Here is a 22,851-nt window from a genome sequence, read left to right as displayed (position 1 = left end):
ATATGCGACATGAAGACTCGAAGAAAGTCAAGTACAGTGTGCATTACCCATTCCACATTTTCTTGGTCCATTTTCTGGGATGCCTGGAAATGAGACTGAGCATTTACATAGAAAATATGTAATGTTCTCTTTACTTTCTTTAAAAAATATATAGATAATAAAACCTAGGTACACTTGATTTGAAAATAGAAAATTGTAATTTAGGGAAATACAAAGGAAAAGTAAGTAATAATAAAATACATTTCAGTATATAATGCACAGGAACATTTATACTAGAAGATCAAGAACTCCCACAAATTTCCAAAATACTTCTAAGGTGGGGCAGTAATGCCCCATTGAGGACACTGAAGAACCACATAGTCAAGGGGAACTGTAAATCTAAGTATTTTTAAAATATATCATTAAGATTTGATGCCCCTCCTGCTTATTAGAGTGTATATGGGACTTTTAGAAATCTTGATATAAGGTCATTCTGTTTAAGTTCATTCCACAAAGTCTAAGCTTGATCACATTTAACTTACCTTACAAAACCCCAGGTTAGTTCTGGGCAAAGTTAATAAGTGAAACCTTCTTTTGTCCTTCCTTTTTATTGATTGGTGCTCATCCTGGGCCTGTCCTATAGAGCCAAGTGGATCTTTCTCTGCACTTTCCTAAGCTTCCCCACTTTCACCAGTTAGCTGTCCTCTTCCTCATTTGTGAAGGCTGTGCTGGGTATCTGACTGGCCTATCTCAATCTTCCTGGATGCAGAGCTGGAAAGGACGTTTGTTTATTCATTCAGTAAACCAATTATTTTAGGTCCTGTTAGGTGTTGTGCTAAGTGTTGGGGCTACAAAGATGAATGAAAGATGGTTTTTTACTTGAAAGGCTTTTATAGTCATGGATTGCAGCACAGCATGGTAAATGCTTGGGGTAGGTGAGTGCGAAAGGCTTCTTGCAGAAGACATTGAGCTAAATTTTGAAAGTTAAGTAGGACTAGAAAATTAAAAAAAAAGCCAAAATGTCATTATGTGTGTTCACTACACACCTGTGTCCCCCAGGAGCGTGGTTTGGATGGGAAAACCTTTGGTACCACAGAATTCACACTGTGCCTTGTACTGTTTCCTTAAATATGAGTATAACAATTTCATAGAGGATGCTATGCTCAGTCAAGGTTTTCCGAAGGATCCTGACTCGTTGCTGAAATGATCCTGCTCAGCTGTGCTGTGGAATGCTGACGCCTGAGTACCTGGGCTCTGAGCCCAACCAGCAGCCCTGGGCTGACTCCATCCTGCAGGCTAAAAATAGTCATAATGATGCTACTGTTTGTTTTGCCTGTAGCATTTCCTTGGCCTGCAGCTGTTACTGTAAACTTGTGCAGGGACAGGGATGCATTATGATCAGTGATGTTTTAGATAAATCCTTTGAAAGCCTAGAATGTGGCAGTTCATTGGGGTTAATTGTAATTCCTGGGGAGCATTTGTGTGGGTTTTTCTGGGCTGCTGTGAATCCTGAGTCTTCCTTCTCATTTTTGAAATGGGGAAATTCTATGCTGTCTAGTGCCAATGCTTTCACCAGGTTATCAGGTCATACTTCTGAAAGTGGGTTTCATGGGGATTCTGGTTAATACTGCCCATTTATTTAATGTCGCCACAGACCACACACGCAAAGTTGAGTAACCTGAGGAAAGTAGCAAATCCTCTCTGTTAAAAGCAAAAACATCATATATGCCTAAGCTATACAGTCCCTCTGATCTGAAATGAGGATGTTCTAGATAAAAGTATTGTCATCTTTTAAGTAATGAAAAGTGGAGGGGAGTCAGGGAAGTGGCCATTAGCTAAAAGGACTGACAGAAGACTGGAGCATTTCTGAAATGTATGGGAAAGTTGCATTTTTTTGGTGATTTAGAATTGTTTCTGTTTCACATACATTGCAGTTTTTGAACACTTGTGGGGTAAAATGACTTGATTAATTATTATAATGACACATGAGTCAAATTATGAGTTTAATTATAATTACCATCTTTATACAGAGTTAGTTAATCATAAAAGAGTACATTATATAATCTTTCCATTTAATGAAATTCATGATAGAGGCTCCCAAAGGCCTAAATATAGTTTCAAACAAATTAAACCTGTAACTAGGGTTAAGGCTATTAATGCAAATGTGGTCTGGATTCGTCACTAAGAAGGACTGAATAAGACATTAGGCCCCCAAAGTGTTAAAGTATCAGACCCTGGTGACGTATCCTCTTTCTCTGGTAAGCAGAACACATAATTTAGTGACTTTCTGAGTAGTCTTAAAATTTCATGATAAAGCTGAAACTGTATAATTTAGCGGAAATGATACAAATGGCTGTGTTCAACACCTTTGTGTGTAAAGAGCTACATTTTAAAGAGTTGGAGTCAGTTACACGTATTGAAGAGGAATCTATGGAGGATATAAGCGTTGCACCACTGACTATAAAATGCTCACATTCAGAGCAGCAGTAAATGAGAGTAATGTACATAGAATATGTGGGCACTGAGACAGAATATGTTTGAAGAATAAAAGAAAAAGAAGATCTAGGCCTACGTTTTTGACAGAACACTGCTGATCTGTGCACACAGGAAATCCTGCGTTTTCAGAAGTTCCTAATCAGGATTTGTGCTATTATATTTCTTTGTGTAGCTGAAAAATTAGCCCTGGACCCAGGGTTGATATGAAATGAATCACAGCTAAAAGAAATCAGGCCATGGATGATGCAAGAGCATGATGGGTAGACCCTAGTGAGACCATGGGAAACTGTTCCGAAACAGACTTGCAAGGGGTGAAATCTTGTCAAATCTTTGTTCTCTGGTTTGGCCTGACCTCTATTTTTCTGGGTAGATCCTTTTTTATTGCTGTATTTTAGGACTGTTCCACTGATAGGTTTGCTTACTTATATGCATGGTTACATATCTTATATTGTTGTTTTGCTTTTTAAGTCATATTTTATGATTTGGATACTTACCTGTTTTGTAGTGACTTCATGGGCTTTCTGTTATTAAAAATGTCATAATAACCTTTATTTTGATTATAAAAGGAAGTCACTCTAGAAAAAAAACAGAAAAATAAGGACGAGCAAAACAAATGATACTTAGAACACCAGTATTTGCATACTGTGGTTTCAGGTGCTGTTTCTAAGGGCCATATACCTATTCTAACTCATTTATTCTATGTCGTTCAAAAGTTTAAAAGTGACCTTTAATCCAGTTACCCATTATATATATATATATATATATATATATATATATATATTTATATATTTATATATTTATATATTTATATATACATACACATACACACACTTTTATTACAAAAGTGGGACCATACTGGGGGAGGGAAGAAGGGGAGTTATGATCAAATGGGTACAGAGTTTATGTTTGGGATGATGAAAAAATTCTGGAAATGGATAGTGGGGATGGTTGTACAACATTGTAAATGTACCTAGGGCCACTGAATTAAACACTTAAAAATACATAAAATAGTAAATTTTATATTAAATATCTATTTATCACAATAAAAAGGCTAAAACACTGGGACCATAGTACAGATTCCATTTGGTAACATATCTTTTCTAAAAAAAATTTGCAGGTTTTAACTTACACCAAGGTCGATAAATGAATGTGATAGATGACAGACGAATATCTATAATGGCTATCCTTTGTTTGTTTGTTTGTTTGTTTTAAGGCACTCTTAAATGAGTGTTTTCTTTAGGTAGTGGTTTTCATACAGTCAGGAGAAGGTGGGTGTTGCTGTTAGAGCCACATAAGTAATTCTGATCTAAGAGATGGGATCATTTTAACTCAATTTTCTCTGACATGCCATGTTCTAATTTTTGGACTTTTCCTGGCCTTTGGGAAAAACGCAAAAAATTTAAGTGATGTTGATACTCTGGAGCTGAGGGTTCACTGCCCCATGTAAAGGACATTTAATGTTGGTGCTGCAATGCTCTGAAACATCAAGAAAGTGCAGGAGTAACCACCAGAGAGAATTTTCAAAGGTTTTCTTATGGAAAGATATAAAGCTGAAGAGGAAAGAACTGAAGATTCTCTTTCCATTTATTTTGATAACATCTCCTTGTCTCTTAGTTTGGCTGATCTATTCCTATGGCCTGTTTGTGTCTCCCGATACCCCCAAAATTCATGTATTGAAATCCTAACCCCTAAGGCGATGGTATTAGGAGATGGGGCTTTGGGAGGTGATTAGTCAGGAGGGTGATCCCTCATGAATGGGATTATTGCCCTTATAAAAGAGGCCGACAGAACTTCCTTCTTCTTTTACCATGTGGGGACATAGCAAAAAGACTCCATCTATGAATCAGGAAGTGGGCTCTTACCAGACACCAAATCCAGTGATACCATGATCTTGGCCTTCTCAAACACCAGAACTAAGACATGTCTGTCATTTATAAGTTACCCAGTTTATGGTATTTTGTTACAGCAGCCAGAGTAGACTGAGATATCCACATACCCAGAGTATAGGCTGCTGAGTCTCCCTGCTTATTGTAAATGGAGAAATAAGGGGCATAGGTTGTCATGGTGCTGGGATGAGTAATGGAAGGATTTGTAAAGTAGGCAGGATTTTAAGCTATGAAAGTTTCTATAAATCTAGATGTGAAACATGGCTTTACCTAAATGGCGATATTGGTGAGAGATAAAAAGTTAATGAAACATTCTAAAGATTCAGCCAGTCAGAATTAGGGAGTAAATGTATAAATGTTAGTAAAATTCTACAATCCTGGTATTTGAGAATTTACTAAGCAGGTCACCTGCTGTATTAGTTTCTGAGGGTTGCTGCAACAAATTACCACAAACTAGATGTCTTAGAGCAACAGAAATGAATTGTTTCACAGTTCTGGAGCCTATAAGTCCAAAATAAAGGAGATGGCAGGGTCAGGCTTCCTCTGATGCCATTAGGGGAAAATCCTTCTTTACCTCTTCTAGTTTCTGATGTTTGCTGGCAAACTGTAGCATTTCTTGACTTTACATGCATCACTCCAGTCTCTGCCTCCATCTCATGGCTATCTTTCCCCTGTGTGTTTCTGTCTCTGTGTCTTTTCTCTTTTCATAAGGACACCAATTATATTGGATTAGGGGCTCACCCTATTCAGTGTGGTCTCCTCTTAACTATATCTGGTCACATTCTGAGGTATTGGGGGTTAGAATTTCATATCTTTTGGGGGCACAATTCAACACATAACACATATTGGTTCTTAAATTCGAGGTTATAGATAACCAAAACTTACAGAGGTAATCTCTTACAAAGGATGAATTGAGACATGGAGAACTAAAGTAAAGCACTAAGGCCATACTCAGAGATAGTTGTGTTCTTCCTTGGGACACAGTGTATTTGATCTTCAACACTGGCAAGTGGAAAGGCTCTGACCGTAAACTCCTGTGTGTGAATTCATATATGTAAACATCTATGTATGTGAGTGTAGGAGTATATATATGTGCATATTAAAGGAGAATGTTTACCTCTATCAAATCTAACAAGATGACTTACAGACAGTAAAGTTCCCTAGCCTCCTATTTCAGACTAACAGCTGCGTGGTTCAGTGGGAAGTAGTGGTTGGGAGCAAGGAACCATGAGTTTGGACTTTGCTATGTTACTGATTTGCCAAATGATAGAGGTATAGTAACCACACCATTTCTTATGCAAGCTGGGGGGTTTTTGAAAGTGGAAGAGGGTACCATTAATAATGATGCCACTAGGGTAACAGAAATAAATGGGGGCTGTCCAGGCAAACTACAATGTGTGGTCATATAAGAAAAGTTAATCAACTTCTGTGGGCCTTAGTTTTCATCTCTATAATCATCATTAATTCCAATCTTGATTATAAGTTTCAGAGAGCCCAAGTGTTAATGGAGTTTGGGTTTTTGATGGGAATTAAACTAAAGTGTTTTTCCCCCATCATCAGATTTATGGATGTATAATTTAAATATAATAAAATTAAATTATTTTCAATGAGTCTTAACAAAAATATACACAGTTGTCTAAATTACCAAAATGATGTGGAACATTTCTGTCACCCTCCTGGTTTCTCTGTGTGCCTTTGCAGTCAATCCCCAACCCTACTCCTGGCCTGTGCAAACCTCTGATTTGCTTTTTGTAACTATAGCTTTGTATTTTCTGGAATTTAACTTAAATGGAATAAATAAGAAGATAGCCATTTGTATCTGGATTGTTTTCTTTAGCATAGTGTTTTAAAACTTTACCTATATTATTGCATACATCAGCACTTTTTCCCTCTTTATTACTGAATTGTATTCCATCATATGGATATAAGCACTTGTTTATATAGCCATAAAACAATAGACATTTGGAAAGTGCCCTGTATTTTGTCTAATATGAATAATAACTTTTTGTATATTCAAGTACAAATCTTGCACAAATGTTTTTGTATCTTTTCGGTAAATACCTAGGAGTGGGGTGTCTGGATTGCATGTAAGTGAATGTTAAACATTATACAACACTGTCAAACTGCTTTCCAAAGTTGTACAATTTTGCATTCATGCCAGAAATGTGTGAGCATTTACAATGGCTTCATGTTTTTACCAAAATTTGATTATTGTCAGTATTGGTAATTTAAAAGTGGTATTTACTGGGTGTTTAGTGGTATCTTACTGTGGTTTTAATTTGTATTTCCTTAATGACTATAGATGTTACTTTTTTTTTTTGATTATCATTTGTATATCTTCTATGGTGAAGTGTCTATCAGAATCTTTTATTCATTTTTAAAAAAGCTGGGTTGTTTGTCTTATATTCTGGTTACAAATCCTTTATGTAATAATTATTTTTAAAATATGTTCTTACAGGCATGGCTTGCTTTCTTTGTTGTTTCTGAAGAATGTCTTCTGAAGAGAAAAAGTTTAAGTTTTGGTGAAGCCCAATATATCCAAAGTTTTAAGTTTTGATAAAGTCCAATATATTCTTTGACAATTCATGCTTTTAGTGTCCTGAAATTTAATTTGTCTGATATTAATATAGCCACTCAAAAAAAGATATAGTCGCTCAAAAAAATTACTGTATACATAGAACATTATTTTCTATTCTTTAACTTTTAACTGTGTCTTTATCTTTAAAGCAGGCTTTTTGTTGAGAGTATATATCAGAGTCTTTCTTTTTATCCAATCTTTCAATCTACCTTTTAATTGGAATATGTGGAATTTTTATATATAGGCTCCATGCTTAGTGTAAAACCTAACACGGGACTTGAACTCATGTCTGTGAGATCAAGACCTGAGCTGAGATCAAGAGTTGGATGTTAAATGACTGAGTCACTCAGGTGCCCCTAGATCATTTTTATTTATTTATTTATTTATTTATTTATTTATTTATTTATTTATTTATTCATTCATTCATTCATTCATTCATTCATTCATCCATCCATCCATCCATCCATCCATCCATCCATCCATCCATTCAATATATGAAGTTTATTGTCAAATTGGTTTCCATACAACACCCAGTGCTCATCCCAAAAGGTGCCCTCCTCAATACCCATCACCCACCCTCCCCTCCCTCCCACCCCCCATCAACCCTCAGTTTGTTCTCAGTTTTTAAGAGTCTCTTATGCTTTGACTCTCTTCCGCTTTAACCTCTTTTTTTTTTTTCTTCCCCTCCCCCATGGATTTCTGTTAAGTTTCTCAGGATCCACATAAGAGTGAAACCATATGGTATCTGTCTTTCTCTGTATGGCTTATTTCACTTAGCATCACACTCTCCAGTTCCATCCATGTTGCTACAAAGGGCCATATTTCATTCTTTCTCATTGCCACGTAGTACTCCATTGTGTATATAAACCACAATTTCTTTATCCATTCATCAGTTGATGGACATTTAGGCTCTTTCCATAGTTTGGCTATTGTTGAGAGTGCTGCTATAAACATTGGGGGTACAAGTGCCCCTATAGATCATTTATATTTAATACAGTACCCATAAATACGGGTTTACTTAACTATCTTGACATTGGTTTTTCATTTGTCCCATTTTTTTTATTGTATTTTCCCCCTTACCTTTTTGGGTTAATTTTTATCCTCCCACTTTCATTTCTACTCTTGGTTTAAAATCTATACCATTTTATTTACTTGTTTTCTAAATTTTACAATTCGCATCTTTGGCTTACTATACTATCTTCAAATATTACGCTATATTACCTGGAATATAAGAATCTTAAAACTATATAGCTCCCTTTCTTTTCCTGTCCTTGTGCTATTGTTGGCATAGATTTTACTTATACATGTGCGATAAATGTTCAAATGTGTTGTTATTTCTGCTTTGAACAGTCAGTTATCACTTACAGGTTTTAAAGTGAGAAATACATGCCTTTTACGTTTACTGGTATGTTCACCATTTCTGTCACTTGTCGCATTTCCATCTGATATCATTATACTTATGTGCCTTAACTTATTATAATCACCTTAGTATAGGTGATTTACATTTATGTAGGTTAAGCTTTATTTAGGTTAAGCTTCTGCTTAAGTAAGATATTTAGTTTGCATTTTATTTCTAAAAGATATTTTCCTTGATAAAAATTTATTTAGGTTAAACTTCTGCTTAAATAATATTTAGTTTGCATTTTATTTCTAAAAGATATTTTCCTTGATAAAAATGTCCAAGTTGACTTTTTTTCTTACAACTATTTTAAACTAACAGTGTTTTTGCTTGTATTGCTCTGATAAGAATTCTGCTACCATTCTTAGATTTGACCTCTGTATACAATGGTGTGTTGGGTCTGGCTTATACCACCTTGTGAAAGCTGATTGTGTCCCTCACTTGTAAATTCAGCATTCATGGACATCAGATTGATAGGCTGAAATAGGCCAAGTGTGAGTATTTATATGTTAGGAATCAGCAAATACTACAAGTTGTATTTGTTTGTTTTTCTTTCTCCAGAGCACATGTTGTTAAACATTTGGCAGCATCTCATTATTTTTTATAATCTTTCTCTCTTTCTTAGGCTGCTTTTGAGATTTTTCTCTTACCTCTGGTCTTCAGCAATTTTAATATGATGTGGCTATGTGTGTGTGTGCGTGTGTGTGTTGTATTATTATTTTTTTTACTACAGGTTTGCTGATATTCTTAGATCTGAGGTTTTATATTTTCCATCAGATTTAGAGTTTTTTAAGATCTTATTTCTTCAAATATATTTTAGTGTGTTCTTCTCCTTTTGTGATTCTAATTACAAGTATGTTAGCTTTGAACTCATCCCATGAATAATTGATGCTCTGTTCACTTTTTCCTCTCTGTGCTTTATTTTTAACAGTTTCTGTTGCTGTCTTCAAGTTCACTCATCTTTTTTTCTTTATTTATTCTGGTATCAATCTCTGAAAAGAGCCCTAGATGAGATCGTTATGTTATCTTTAGAAGTCCAATATGCACTTATTGTACCATCCATTTCTCTCATCTCTTTATTTCTGTTTCTGGTTCTTTTGATTGATAATTCTTATAGTCATAAGTTCCTTTTTCTCTCCATACCTAATAATGTTTTTATTGAATTGTACTTACGGTAAATTATATGTTCTTGGCTGTTACACTCTTTTAAATTGTATTGGGCTTTATTCTAGCATAAAGCTATGTTATTTGAAATCAATTGAATCATCTGAAGCTTTATTTTAAACTTTGTTAGGCAGAGGACCCTTAATCTAGGTCTAAGTTAGCCTCTCTTCTAAGGAGATATCTTTCCTTAGTAGATATCTTTAGTATAGGTGATTTACATCTATGGAGGTTAATACATAGCTTGACTTGATATAATGCCCTTTGTATTATGAGATATTTCTAATCTGTCTGCTAAAAAATATGAATGATTTATAGCCCTTTGCCTACCACTTGTCAGTGGTTATTGCCCTGGTCTTGGGTAGTTTCTTTGTATATATGGGCAGATCAATAGTTAGCTAAAGACTCTAGAACTGTCTCTATGCAGTGCCCTCCTCTGCAGTATGCAAGGTAGCAAATTCGAGCTGCCTTTGCCTCCTCAGACTCCATTCTCTTAAACTTGGGGAGACTTTGGACTCTGGTTGGGTTCTGCTCCTTGTATTGTGGCCTCGCAACAGATTCCAGGCAATAGACTGGTACAGTCACAGAGATCCCATTGCTTTTTCCCGTTGTTCAGAGATCACAGCCATGTGCTGCCTGTTGTCCAGTTTTATAGTTGTAAATCCCATACCTCTTATTTCATCACAGTTGGAACAAGAAGCTAAAGATTGTTTTTAATTTAGCTATAAACATTATGAAGCCAATAATTTTTATTGTATGTTTACCCTTGATTATAGATTGTAGACTGTAAACAGTCTCTTAATTGTTGATCCCTGTCGAAAACACTAAGCAATGCGGTGTTAAGTTCTTACCTACTTGTTCTTCAGGGCCTACCTTCATCCTGAATCACTTTAATAAACACTTATGCAGTGCCTCGAGTATGCTCAGAGCAATTTCCAGTGGATTTAAGCAACATAGTATTTATTCATAGTATGTTTTCTAAAGAGTATTGTGGACACTTTTTTATAAAGAAACCTGAAACTGAGATTTCTTTTTCTGTTTAAATCCTAAACTTTCATTTTACTTTCTTACTCTTTTGTAGGTAGTAAGTCAAGCTTTCTGTCCTTGGGCACTTTGTAGTAAGTGGAAATAGGTAATGTGAAATATAGCTCTTCCTTCTATAATATAACTTCATATTTCTCTTTATTACCCTAACAAATATGCTCCATCTCTTGGCCCTTTTGCTTTTTAGTTCTCTCACTATTTTCTATCCTTGGAAATTCTTTTTTCTTCTCTGATAAAATTTGTCTACCTCCCTTCAAAATGAGTGTTAAGACCTTATCTCTTCAGGAAGCCTTCCTGGGGCATGTTCACTTGACTCTACTTCCGTTGATTTAAGTCTCTTGTTGAGAATAACTGATTTTAAAAAATTACATGGAGTTGAAATGACTGAATGAATCATATTTGACTACATATGTAGGCATGGAATCTCAAAAGTGTACTTATGCTAGGCAGTATTTCTTTGACAAAATAAATAACAATGAAGAGGATATAAGTTTTGAGTTGTATCCCTAGGATTGAAGAATAGATCAAAATCACTACACTACTTAGTCTGACATTCCTGGTTTTCCAGGATTTGATGTCTACCCTTTCCATGCTTCTGTTTAACCACCTCCTTACACTTACCAACAGTATAGTTAACTTTTACTTCGTGTTTGCCCAACTCTGAGCCCTTCTTCCTTTTCTTTTGAAGACCACTTTCACTTTTATCTTTAAAGGAGCAGCTCCAAAACAATATTATTCTTGAAGCTTTCCTGGTATCTTTCTCATTAGTCAAAATTTCTCAAAATTATGGGCAGCAACTTTAAAATTATAATTGTGATGTTTTTCCATATCTTGGGACAGAGGTTTTCTAAGCCTCAAACTCTCATTTAAATCATGTAAGTTTTAAACAACTTTCAGTGAGTTTTACTTTATCCATTGAAGATTATTTTCCTTGGAGAAGAGATGAGCAAAATAGGGGTCTTTTTGCTTTGTTTTGTCCTAAGCCTAAAGTCTGGAGATGTAAGCCTCAACCATGAACTCCTATAGCACTAATTTTTTTCTTGTTAAAATTAAACTTATAGATCCTGTTATTTCTGAAAGATAAAATTGTAGTAAGGCAAAGAAAGACTATAGCAGACACTTATATTTTACAGAGTTTTATTACCAACTGAGGGGATAGTCAGTAGGCTTGTTGCCATTTTCTGTTTTTTACCTTGTGAAAAACAATTTAAAAACCTATACATTTCTTTTATACAGTGACTATTTATTGAGTGAGGTCTCATTTAGTAAGAGAAATAATGTACAAACACACTAAGCAATTTTTTCCCCATTTGTCGTGTGTAACACTAACTCCATAGTCTACCTGAAGCATTTATCTGCCTGAAAAAGATGAAGATGATGGCAACAGAAATGACCCGCAGCTCTGAGAACCTGGATTCTAAACAGCAATCCTGGAGGCAGAAACCATTACCCTAGAAACCAAAGGAACGAGAGCCCAGCCTCACATCTCTTTTGCCTCTGGATTACATAAACTATGCCTATCTTCCTGAGCTATACCCTGAAGCCATCTTAAGAACAACCAGGAGTTGGGGACAGAAATGTGAAACTGAGAAGTTTTGCCTTAAAGTTTGCTTTATCTAAAAAGAGACATTTCATCATATTGATTTTATCCAAGTCAGCATTTAGTATCTTTTGTTTGTTTTCTGATTTTGTGGTTGTTGTTTGATATACTCTGCAGTTGGGATGGTGAGGAAAAGATTAATTAGGGAAAAAATTAAGGAGCTGGATTTTTTCTGCATTGAAGTATGGACAATTTTTTGACTGTGTCATACATACTGTGCACCAGGCCTTCTGCTAAACACTTGGACTACAGTAGGAAAGGGGCATAATGATGACCCTTATGAAACTTAGAGTCTCATGGGTTAGGAGGACAACAAACAAGACAATAAACACATGATTGCAAATCATGATGAATTTCATATAGAGGTAATGATGTGAGGGATGGAGTCAGGCAGAACTTTGATATCTGAAGAGTGAGCAGGTACCAGGCAGGGTAATGGAATTTGCACTCCAGGAAGAAAGAACAGCATGTGCCAAGACACCAGCCTTCTGTTAAAAGACCAGGAGGGCTACAGTGTCTTAAGAGTGGTGTGAGATATGACAGGAGAGGTAGATAGATGTCAAATCAGGACAGGCAGTAAAGGCCGTGGAGACGATTTTAGATTTCAGTTCCAGTGCAATGGAATGGTTTTGTGAAGATGATTGAAAGAGATGACTAACATTTTAAGAAGAAACTGGGTAGGTTGAGGGTTGGGGCCAGGGAAGAAATGAGTGTCAAATTATTTGAGAGGCTTTGCCAGTAGTTTAGGCCAAGGATGACAGTTGCTTGGACCAAGATGATGACAATGGGGGAAAAGAGTAGGAGATATACATTCAGAAAATTCTTCTGCTCTATTCTTGAAACCCTAATTGCTGTTATATCTTCTCTGTCAACTTTGGTCTTTCCCCATATCTTTCTCCTATTAGTAGATGCTACTCTTTTCTTTTCTTGGTGTGTAATAGAGGTGGGAAGGGAAAGGATCAGTGTCGTTTTAAGAACTGCTTAAAATTGAATATCTGATGTCATAGTTCTGAAGGACCTTTGGTTATTTGGTCATGAGGGCTCCTTTGCTGATATCCTTCTCCTGAGGTTCCACTCTGCTGACTGTTCCAGGGGATTTTCTTCGTCTTAACAGCTCTCATCCTACACTAGGCTCTGATGGCTACCTTTGATGAACACTAAAAATGACCCGTTACTGAACTTTCTTAACCTAAATTCTATCTACTCCAGAGAGGAATGTCAAAGATAGCCTAAAACAAAGAAACAAGCTGTTGCAGTAATTTAAAACCATTTTCCCACTAACGTAACATAAAATGGGAGCAGATAATACTTATCCAGCGGACTTGTTGTTAGAACGAAAGGTTATGTGAGCAAGAGTAGCTGAGGAGGAGGATGCCATGCTAATGAATTGCCACATTCTGTGATTGCAGGACCTGGGGAGGCTCAGATGTGTATTGTACAGTTGTCTCCATTTGGGTGAGATGCCTTTGTAATTCCAAGAACCCCACAAAGGACCATGTAACCTTACGTTCCTGAACTGGAATGAAAATTTGTGGGTGGCTAGTTCTGCCATTCTTCCTATTAAGGATCCCCAACCAATTTGCCCATCAAGACAGGGCACTGTGATAGGAAAGAACTTGCTTTATTCTGATGTTTATGAGACAATACATTCTCTTGCTGGGAAGCTACTGAACCCAATACCCAAAAACATTATGGTTTTTTATTACTTTCTGACTTGCTTATCCATCTCTTTTGCCTAGAACGCCCTTCCCATATATAAGACACCAAAATTTCTGCCAGCTCATCTCAGCTCAAGTACTGCCTGCCCTTTCCTGACTCACCAATTCCTGTCTTATCTGCGGCACTCCATAGTGGGCATATTTCCCCTCTACTCTGAGTGTGTCTTATAAATATTCCCATCATATTACTTTATGCTGTAATTGGCTGTTTTGTCGTTCTGCTAACTTATAAACTCTCCAAAGGCAGTCTTGGTACTTTTGAATCCCCAGAACTTCACATAATGTGTAACAGTCACTGGTCACTCAAAAATTACTGAATGAATAAAGGAAATAAATAGGCAGTTCGAACTGGAATTATTACAGTGTGTCTAACCATGATAGATTAAGTTCATAAGGTTTTTATTAACGGGGCCCTAGATAATCTGCTGTTTCCCCTCTATTCCTTCTCCCTTTTTGATGCTGCTGTCTTGCCATTCTCCTCCTGGCTCAGTTTGCTCAGCCACACTGTCTTTGCTGTACTTCAAGCATACCAGGCCTGCTCCTCCCTCAGGGCCTCTCTGCCAGGAATGCGCTTCACTTATGTATCTGAATACCTTGTTCCTCACCTCTTTCAGGTCTCAGGTCCTATGTCACCATTCACCGATTGTAATCCTTTCCCCTCTCCCTGCACTACTGATCTGCTTACACTGTTTCATTTTTTGTAATTAAAAAAATTTTTTTTAAATGTTTTAATTTATTTTTGAGACAGAGGCAGAGTATGAGCAGGGGAGGGGCAGAGAGAGAGGGAGACACAGAATCTGAAGCAGGCTCCAGGGTCTGAGCTGTCAGTACAGAGCCTGACCTGGGGCTCGAACTCGTGGACTGTGAGATCTTGACCTGAGCTGAAATTGGATGCTTAACCCACTGAGCCACCCAGGTGCCCCTATACTGTTTCATTTTTAAAAAATTTTGCCCATAATACTAACTGCCTTTTAATATATGTCATTCTTTTACTATATGAATACATTTCTATTTATTGTCTATCTTATTCCTAGAATGTAAACTCCAGATCATTGTCTGCTTTCTTCACTTACATTTTTCACTGATGTACTCATTTGTTTTTTAAATGTTTATTTATTTTTGAAATTGGGACAGAGCTCAAGGGAGAGAGAGAGGAAGGGACAGAGAGAGAGGGAGACACAGAATCTGAAGCAGGCTTCAGGGACAGTTCAGAGCCCATCATGGGGCTTGAACTCATAAACAGCAAGATCATGACCTTAGCAGAAGTCAGACAATTAACTGACTGAGCCACCCAGATGCCCCTCACTGATGTACTCTTAATGATCTAGACTAGAACAATGTTTAGAACATTGGAGACACTCAATGAATATTTGTTGAAGAATGAATATATTCATATTCAAATATGTTTCTTAGAGGATTCTTTATGAAGCTATTATATTAATGATGTCTTAGTCTGGACTGCTATAACAAGATGCCATCGACTGGGTGGATTACAAACAACAGAAATTTTTTTGGGAAATAATTTTCTTGGGCTGGGAAGTCCAAGATTATGGTGCTGGCAGATTCTGTGTTTGGTGAGGCTCACTTCCTAGATAGGGCCTTTTTGCTATGCCTTCACACAGTAGAAGAGGGCCAGAGAGTTCTGTGGGGTCTATTTTTTTTGTGGGGTCTATTTTCTAAGAGTATTTATACTACTCATGAGAGTGCTGCCCTCATGACCTGTTTGCTTCTCTCCAACTCTATCTCCTAATACCATTGCCTTTGGGAGTTAGGATTTTAACATATAAATATTGAGAGGACACAACCATTCAAGCTATAGCAAATAGCACAGTGTAAATTAGTTCATTTGCTTTCCTAATGGATATCTAGGACCAGAGTAAATGAGATACAGGGAGGACATTTCAATGGAACGAGAAATGGAAAGGTTTGAACACTGCCTGTGTTGGGAATGGGTAAGCTCAGGAAAGGTTTCACTTGTGAGAATCCATGCGTGGCCCACGGATAGCTGTAGAATATAATCATGAGGAAATAGAACAAAGGAGGTGGTGAATGCTAAGAGTAAGATTTTTTGCATTTGTAAAACAATTAGGCCTTTATAAAAAAAAGTTTGCTAGGGTAAATCCTACTTAAAATAATTGCTTACATCATAATTTTACTTTGAATAGGTTAGCTGAATTTTTAATACTAGTATTTTAGACAGATAACCAGGATGGTCATTCCCACTCATGACAGCCCTGAATGGAAAACTCTATTTACCAGCTTGATGAATTTACAGAGTATTCCAGAGCAAACGGACACTCTGTAATAAAGAAGCCTTTAGGTCATGTAAAAATAAGACTCAAGGTTTTTGACCAAACTCTACTTAAGTTATACAAAGTTGAGGTGAAATAATTTATAATATGTAACACCTATTGCATAAAGATGAAACATGATTAAAACCTATTGCGTTTGTGTGTGTGTATATGTGTATACTATTCACTATTATATTGGCATGGAGAACTAAAACTACCTCAATATGTCAACATTTTCTCTTGTTCTTGAGTCCATTTCTTTTTGTAATTCTTTGCCTTTGTAAGAACTGAACAAAGATTTAGTATTTAACATTCAGGAGTCTTTCCTTGTCACCCATGCTATTTCAGCATAGGACACAGAAAACCATATTTGAGATATGAAATTGACTAGCATTCACATCCAAGATAAATGGAGGGAAGATATATCAAAATATATTTCAATAAGCTGTACTATGTGTTGATCTATGATGTTTTGACTTCCAGAAGAAAATCATATCTTTATCCTACGGGTTTGTGAACTGTATTAATACTGCAGGTTTCAGAGTCATGATACAGTACAATCTCCCTTAGATTATCTTTGCTAATATGTCTTTTTCTAGTCTAAACAACAATAATGCTACATGTTTTTCATCACCATTGCAGAGGTAAAGATTAATATTATGACATTACAGAAGCAAGCGTTGTATCTTGGAATGCTGAAAGTTCTTATTTATTTTTTCTCTTGTTAATAAAAAGAAGCACTTTGGAAAAATTTATACTCCAGGTCATAAGCTGATGACATAATAAGGACATGAGGAAACATTTCCCTCTGAGGTATAGTGCTAAACCTTTGGACAGGTACATCAAATACACTTCCTTTTCTATCTTCTTAAGTATTGATTGTAGAGATCACATTTGTAAAATGCATGCAGAGTCCATAAGAGAATAAATCTAGGACCACAATTTTCTCATTCTGTGGAAGAGTTAAACCAGGGTTTGGGAATTCTTTTATTCGTAGTCAGAGTTTACATTCATGTCAGATGGTGGCTGTTAGGATGTCCATAATCTACTTTACAATACTTCAGTAAACAGTGTGATGTAAATGTGCATTAGTTACCTTTAATCTGCATGGAGGGGCAGTCAGTTGCCCCAATCCAATATTCACACTCCAAGGGTGGTCAACAAGCATTTAATTAGCAAGGTCGCACTCCTGAGGCACTGTGATAAGTGCTTTAGTTTCCTTTATCCCTAGCACCAAAGATTAGCTAATTAGCAAATTTAGCAATGGGTTTTCATTGGCAGAATTAATGGCTTATTAATTAGCATAATGGATGTAAATGAAATATGGTGGTGAAAGTAGTGGTTTAAAAATATTAGATTGACTAACATATTTTTGAAGCATTCCTCACATTGCCAAAGCAGAATGTAAAACTAGTGAGCTTTTTGCCCTTCGTCTTTAAGAATGGCACTGGAGGCTTACTGCTGAACTAGCCTGGTGTATTTTCATGACTTTGGAAGATTCTAATTGTCTAAAGTCCACTATTAGGTTTAGTGAATTCTGCCTTTGAATATGTTCAAACATGCCCCCTCCATCCAAAAGAAGTTTATACAGTGTATGGTTAAAGCACTTAAAATGTCATAGTTAGGATTAAAACTTACAGTACAGGTTTTAAGAAAATGTGACGCCTGCTTACTAATAAATGCATATATCTCTATGTTTGGAAGTATGTACTTTCTTTAGGATCTGGCTGTGAGTGTTAAAAATATGTCTAAGGCATCCTTCCATTTACTAATTTGGTCACTCAGTTAATACTTCAACAAACAATTATTAAACATCTATGTATTAGCATTGTGCTTTTTGCTATGACATAAAAATGGAAAAGATGAAGCCTTTGTAAAGAGTTCATGTTTAGTGGGAAATACACATACACAGATACTTAAGTGCAGAGTGTTACCTTTGGAGCATTACAGAGGGCACTTTAGGCAATTTGAAGGAATCAGGGACTTTTGGGGAAAGTGATAATTAGGCTGATTTACTGGATAGGTTGGACTTGGTTTGTTGAGAGAATAGGAATGACCTAGGTAGAGAAAGATATGAGCCGAAGATTAGAGATGAGAGACAACACAATGTGCATAGGGCAAAATTTTGAGAGCAAAGGCTGTAGAGAGGGGCTAGGACCTCTTTGTGGAGGCCTGACTGCTGTTCATGTCAGGAAGGCTTTGTCCTCTGATTCTGTGGAGGATCTGAAGAGCTTTAAGCTCTGGAGTGACATGTTAGATTTTCACCTCAGATAGATACTTGACAGCTGTGTGAAGGAGGACTCCTAGGATGGCACTGATTCAAGAAGATGTAGCAATGATTGAGGTAAGAAATTATAGTAGGAATTAACATGAGAGGGTGAACTTGGGAAATATTTAAGAGATAAAATTTGTGATTTGGGGTTAGCAAAGGAATGAGAAGAGCCATTGAGGATACATAACAGATGGTAACCAAAGCCATGAGATGGTCAAGTTTTCCTAGGAGGTCTTGAGTAAAGAGAGTGGTGGGTAAAAGAATAACTGTTAAGGACTCCTACATTTAAGAAGAAGAGCAAGGGATGAGGGGAAAGCACAGCACAGAGGGATCAGTGTGGACTTAACATTTCCCCTAGCATGGCTAAACTTTAGATAGATTTCTTCCTTGACTATAGACTGCTAACCTTCCTTTTCTTCCATTTACAAAAACTTGCAATTGTACTTTTTTTTCTTCTGTCATTTTGAAATGCAAATCTCCCAACCACCTTGACAGTTTTATAACTCAGGAATACCTTTCTCAAAAGCTTGGGGCATTCTTTCAAATGCAATCATCAAGAAAGATGGTGTCCCTATCTCCCAGTCTGTGGGAGAATAGGAGCCTAACTTTCATAAACCCCAATTAGCAAATACAATTGGCCTTATCACATTGACCAATCACCCCACCTAAATTCCTCCAGTACTCTTCCATTAGCTCACTCCAGTGTTTAAAAATCTTGCTTTTCAGTGGAGTTCAGTCTCTCTCCTCTATTGCAGTAGTCTTGAGTAAAGTCTTCTTTGCCTGTTTAACTCCATCCAGTGCAATTTGTCTTTGAGACTAGGTAGAAAGAAAATTTTATACACCAGGATGTTAACATGTGGAATGAAAATTGATGAAGTGATAAACACTCCAAAACAGCAGAGAAAGTCCAGAAAGAGATAGGCTGAGAAATGTTTATGGATTTGACAATTAAGTGTTAGGTGATTAGGTATGGGCTAACTGCCAGGCGTTAGGGAGCATGTGGTCAGTTTTGCTGATTATATGTAATATTGAATTAGTGAATGGGAGGTGAGGAGGTGAAAATATAATGTGTGCAGATTCCTTTTTAAAGAAAGTTGGATAAGACATGGAAAAATTATCTGGGCAGGATCTAGAGATGAATGAAAGGCACAAGGAAACATTTTTTTTTTTTCTCTGATAGACTTGAGTTTGTTTTCAGGTGAAGGGAAGGACATGGTAGATTAGAAAAGAAGTTGCGTATAAAAGAATCTGAACTGTCATCACAAAGTATGCAAAATCCTGAAGGAGGAGGAGAAAGGAACAAGATTTAAGCAGGAAATTTGGCTTTGAGCAGGAACAGGACCATTTAGTCTTCTGAGAATAGAATTAAAGAAGGATGTATGTAAATAGGAAGGTTCCAGGTTGAGGGTGATCTTATGTGTTGCCCTTTTCTTAGGTTGACTGCTCTGAGAGATGTGGCTTTGAATGGTTGATTGTTTCTTAGATGGAGTACTTTTTAGTGATCCCATGATCCTTGGTGTTGCCTTGAGAAGAAGACACTGAAAGTGAACCAAAATGATGATTGTTGGAGGAAAGGTAGTTTAGAAATTATAAGATGAGGTTTTTGGAGGTTTCACAGAAGTTAAATTTTCATAGGATTATAATAAATATAAGGTGGAAAATGAGATTGTAGTAAGTTAAATTGAAATTGAGTTTAAATTTAATGATAGGGGTGCCTGGCTGGCTCATTCGATTGAGTGTCAGACTTGAGTCAGACACCAGTCATGATCTTGAGGCTTGTGAGTTTGAGCCCCACATCTGGCTTGCTGCTGTCAGCACAGAGCCCACTTTGGGTCCTCTGTCCTCCTCTCTCTGCCCCTCCCTGCTTGTGTGCGCTCAAAAATGAATAAAACATTAAAAATATTTAAATAAATTTAATGATAAATGAAATTTTATGGAAGTTAAATTGTCCTGGGTTTATCATAACTATAAGTTGGAAAATAAAACTTTGAAAGAATCTGAAGAGCTCCATCAATGAGGAGGCTAAAACTGTCTATAACAGATGGATAAATCTAAGTGAAGAAATTCTCATAGTAGTAATGGCTAATATTAGAGTATGCCAGAGAGTCCACTAAGTGCTTGATTGCCCTTAACTCATCATTTACAACTTTACAAAGCAGGCACATTATTATCTCAATTTTTTTAGATGAGGAAACAGTCTGGAGCAGTTATATAACTTAGTTCAGATTACACAGGTAGCATATGGTGGAGCTGGAATTTGAACCCCAGTTATGCAGTCTGGCTCCTAGTTTCTTGTTACTTTGTTATTTTCTGTTCACAAGAATGGAGAGGTAAAAAAGTCTACAAGTCCTGAGACTCTACCATCAACCCCCTGGAACTTAAACAGCTTCTCCTGGGAAGTTAAGCATAGTAGTGGAGACTAGTCTGTGTAAAGGCTGAGCATATCGGAGGGGTTATTTGTAACAGAAAAGGGATTCTGGAAAGGCTGAAGGAGAAGGGGTAGAGTTTCAACAATAAGACATTGATTAGAATCTCAATGTCTGCAGCCAGACATTGGTTACATGAACGATGGTATATTACATAGTAGAGAATGATGCAGTCATGAAAATGTAGAATAATTAACAACATAGACTGTCTCAAGATGTATTCATTGAAAAAGTTGGTCACAAAACAAAATACTATAACATTTATACACATAACTGGTTATGCATATATCATAGTAACAATGACAGAAGAATAAAAGCTGAATAAGAAGGGTGGGGAGTTATTGTAAGATACAAAGAGCAGTTTCGCAGATCATGGATTGGTTAAATTATTGCCATGAGTCATGGGAATCAACGCTGAGTAGCTACTGGGGGTTGATGTCCTAATCTCTATGTCTCTCAAGGACTGTATGTTCTCTCTTATTTCTAGCTTCTGTGTCTTTCTGTCTCCTCCATCCCTCTTTATCTGCCTACATAACACATGAATATCAGTAGTAACTACCATTATTGTCATCAGCCTCCCTGGATCTTAACTCAGATTTTTGAGACAGAGTGTGAAGAGAGTGAAACTGATTTTTTGGCCAATCAAGAATTGCCCTCCTGATCTAATCAGTTGTGACCAGGAGCATAGGGTCATGTGGTAAAGCAAGACCTCTGGTTCTGCCCCATGGGTTGGGGCTATGGACAGGGGAAGTTTCTAGAGGATGTGACTCTGGATGAGGCAAACAATGTTATAATGTATGTATATATATGTGTGTGTGTATATATACACATATACATACATATGTATGTATGTAAATAGGAATATACATACACATACATATGTATATACACATATGTATGTGTATGTATATGTGTGTGTGAATATGTATATATACATACATATATATTAGTGTATCAGTGTATCTGGATGTTGGTATCTGTGTGGATATTGGTATTCCAATATTCCTATGGATGATTTTGTTCTACTTTTAAAATATTTTCTAAGTTGCCTGCAACAAACATTTTTTCGTGATAAAATGTTATCAAAAGAAAAATAGAGTAAATAGGAGAGAAAAAATGCAGAGTAGTAAGGAAATGTGACCAAGAGTGTTGGAGGTGAAGATGAATTAAAGACAACTGGCTTCCTGTATGTTTGATAACATTTGTTTGTAAGCATAAGACTGAGGAACGCTGGTGAGGTATGTGTGGCTGAATCTCAGGGGGCTGATGAGGCTGTCTTGGGATTTCTAAAAAATGACCGGGGCTCTACTTAGGGGGAGGGTTTACAAGATTTTGGAGGAGGGTGCTCTCCTTATATTTTACTAGAAAAGATTATTTGTCCCATGCAGATTGCTATAAAGTTACTTAAACTAGTAATACAAGGCTAGCCTGTGAATGTACACCCTTATATTCTCATTTTAAGGCATTTTATTTTATATCCTTGTAAATAAAATATTTAAAAAATCAAATGCATGTTTCTGCAAAATAAGAAAAAAGAAAATCTGAGCATTTTTCAGCAAGATCCCTAATGATGTACCATCTGGAGGCATAGATGTTTCCATTCCAGCTACATCTTTTGTTCACTTATTTCTGCTATGGTGATTATGCAGAATCAGTTGCGATGTTCCTATGTGGGAAACATCTCGCAGGAGAGAAAGGATTGTGAGGAGTAAAGTGGAGACTATCTTAATCAATTGAGCAGAATAATTGCAGGATCATACCTTAGTTAAGATTTGAGAAGAAATGGTAAAGTCCTGGTGTGACTAGGAAAAGATGTGTTTGGAACCATAACAAATGCTATTTAACAAAGGGCAAAGCATTCTTAAACCAAGATTAATTTTTTTTAATTTTATCTTTGCACATTGCCATTTAAAGGGAGAATGTAAAGTTATTCTTTCATCTCAAAGAATAAATACAAGTACCAAATCCTGTGTAATAATTTGGATCAGCAATGTTGATTAT

General features: G+C 36.5%; 1 long non-coding RNA gene across 1 annotated transcript in view; it reads left to right on the top strand.

Moving 5' to 3' along the window:
• LOC123386065 overlaps positions 1-22,851 on the top strand; it is a 156,341-nt gene that overhangs the window by 120,668 nt on the left and 12,822 nt on the right. The window lies entirely within an intron of this gene.

The sequence above is a fragment of the Felis catus genome, chromosome B3 (genome assembly GCF_018350175.1).
Source record: "Felis catus isolate Fca126 chromosome B3, F.catus_Fca126_mat1.0, whole genome shotgun sequence".
In the NCBI taxonomy this organism is placed as follows: domain Eukaryota; kingdom Metazoa; phylum Chordata; class Mammalia; order Carnivora; family Felidae; genus Felis; species Felis catus.
The sequence above is the reverse complement of the archived record's forward strand: the minus strand, read 5'-3'. Positions and strand labels throughout refer to the sequence as shown.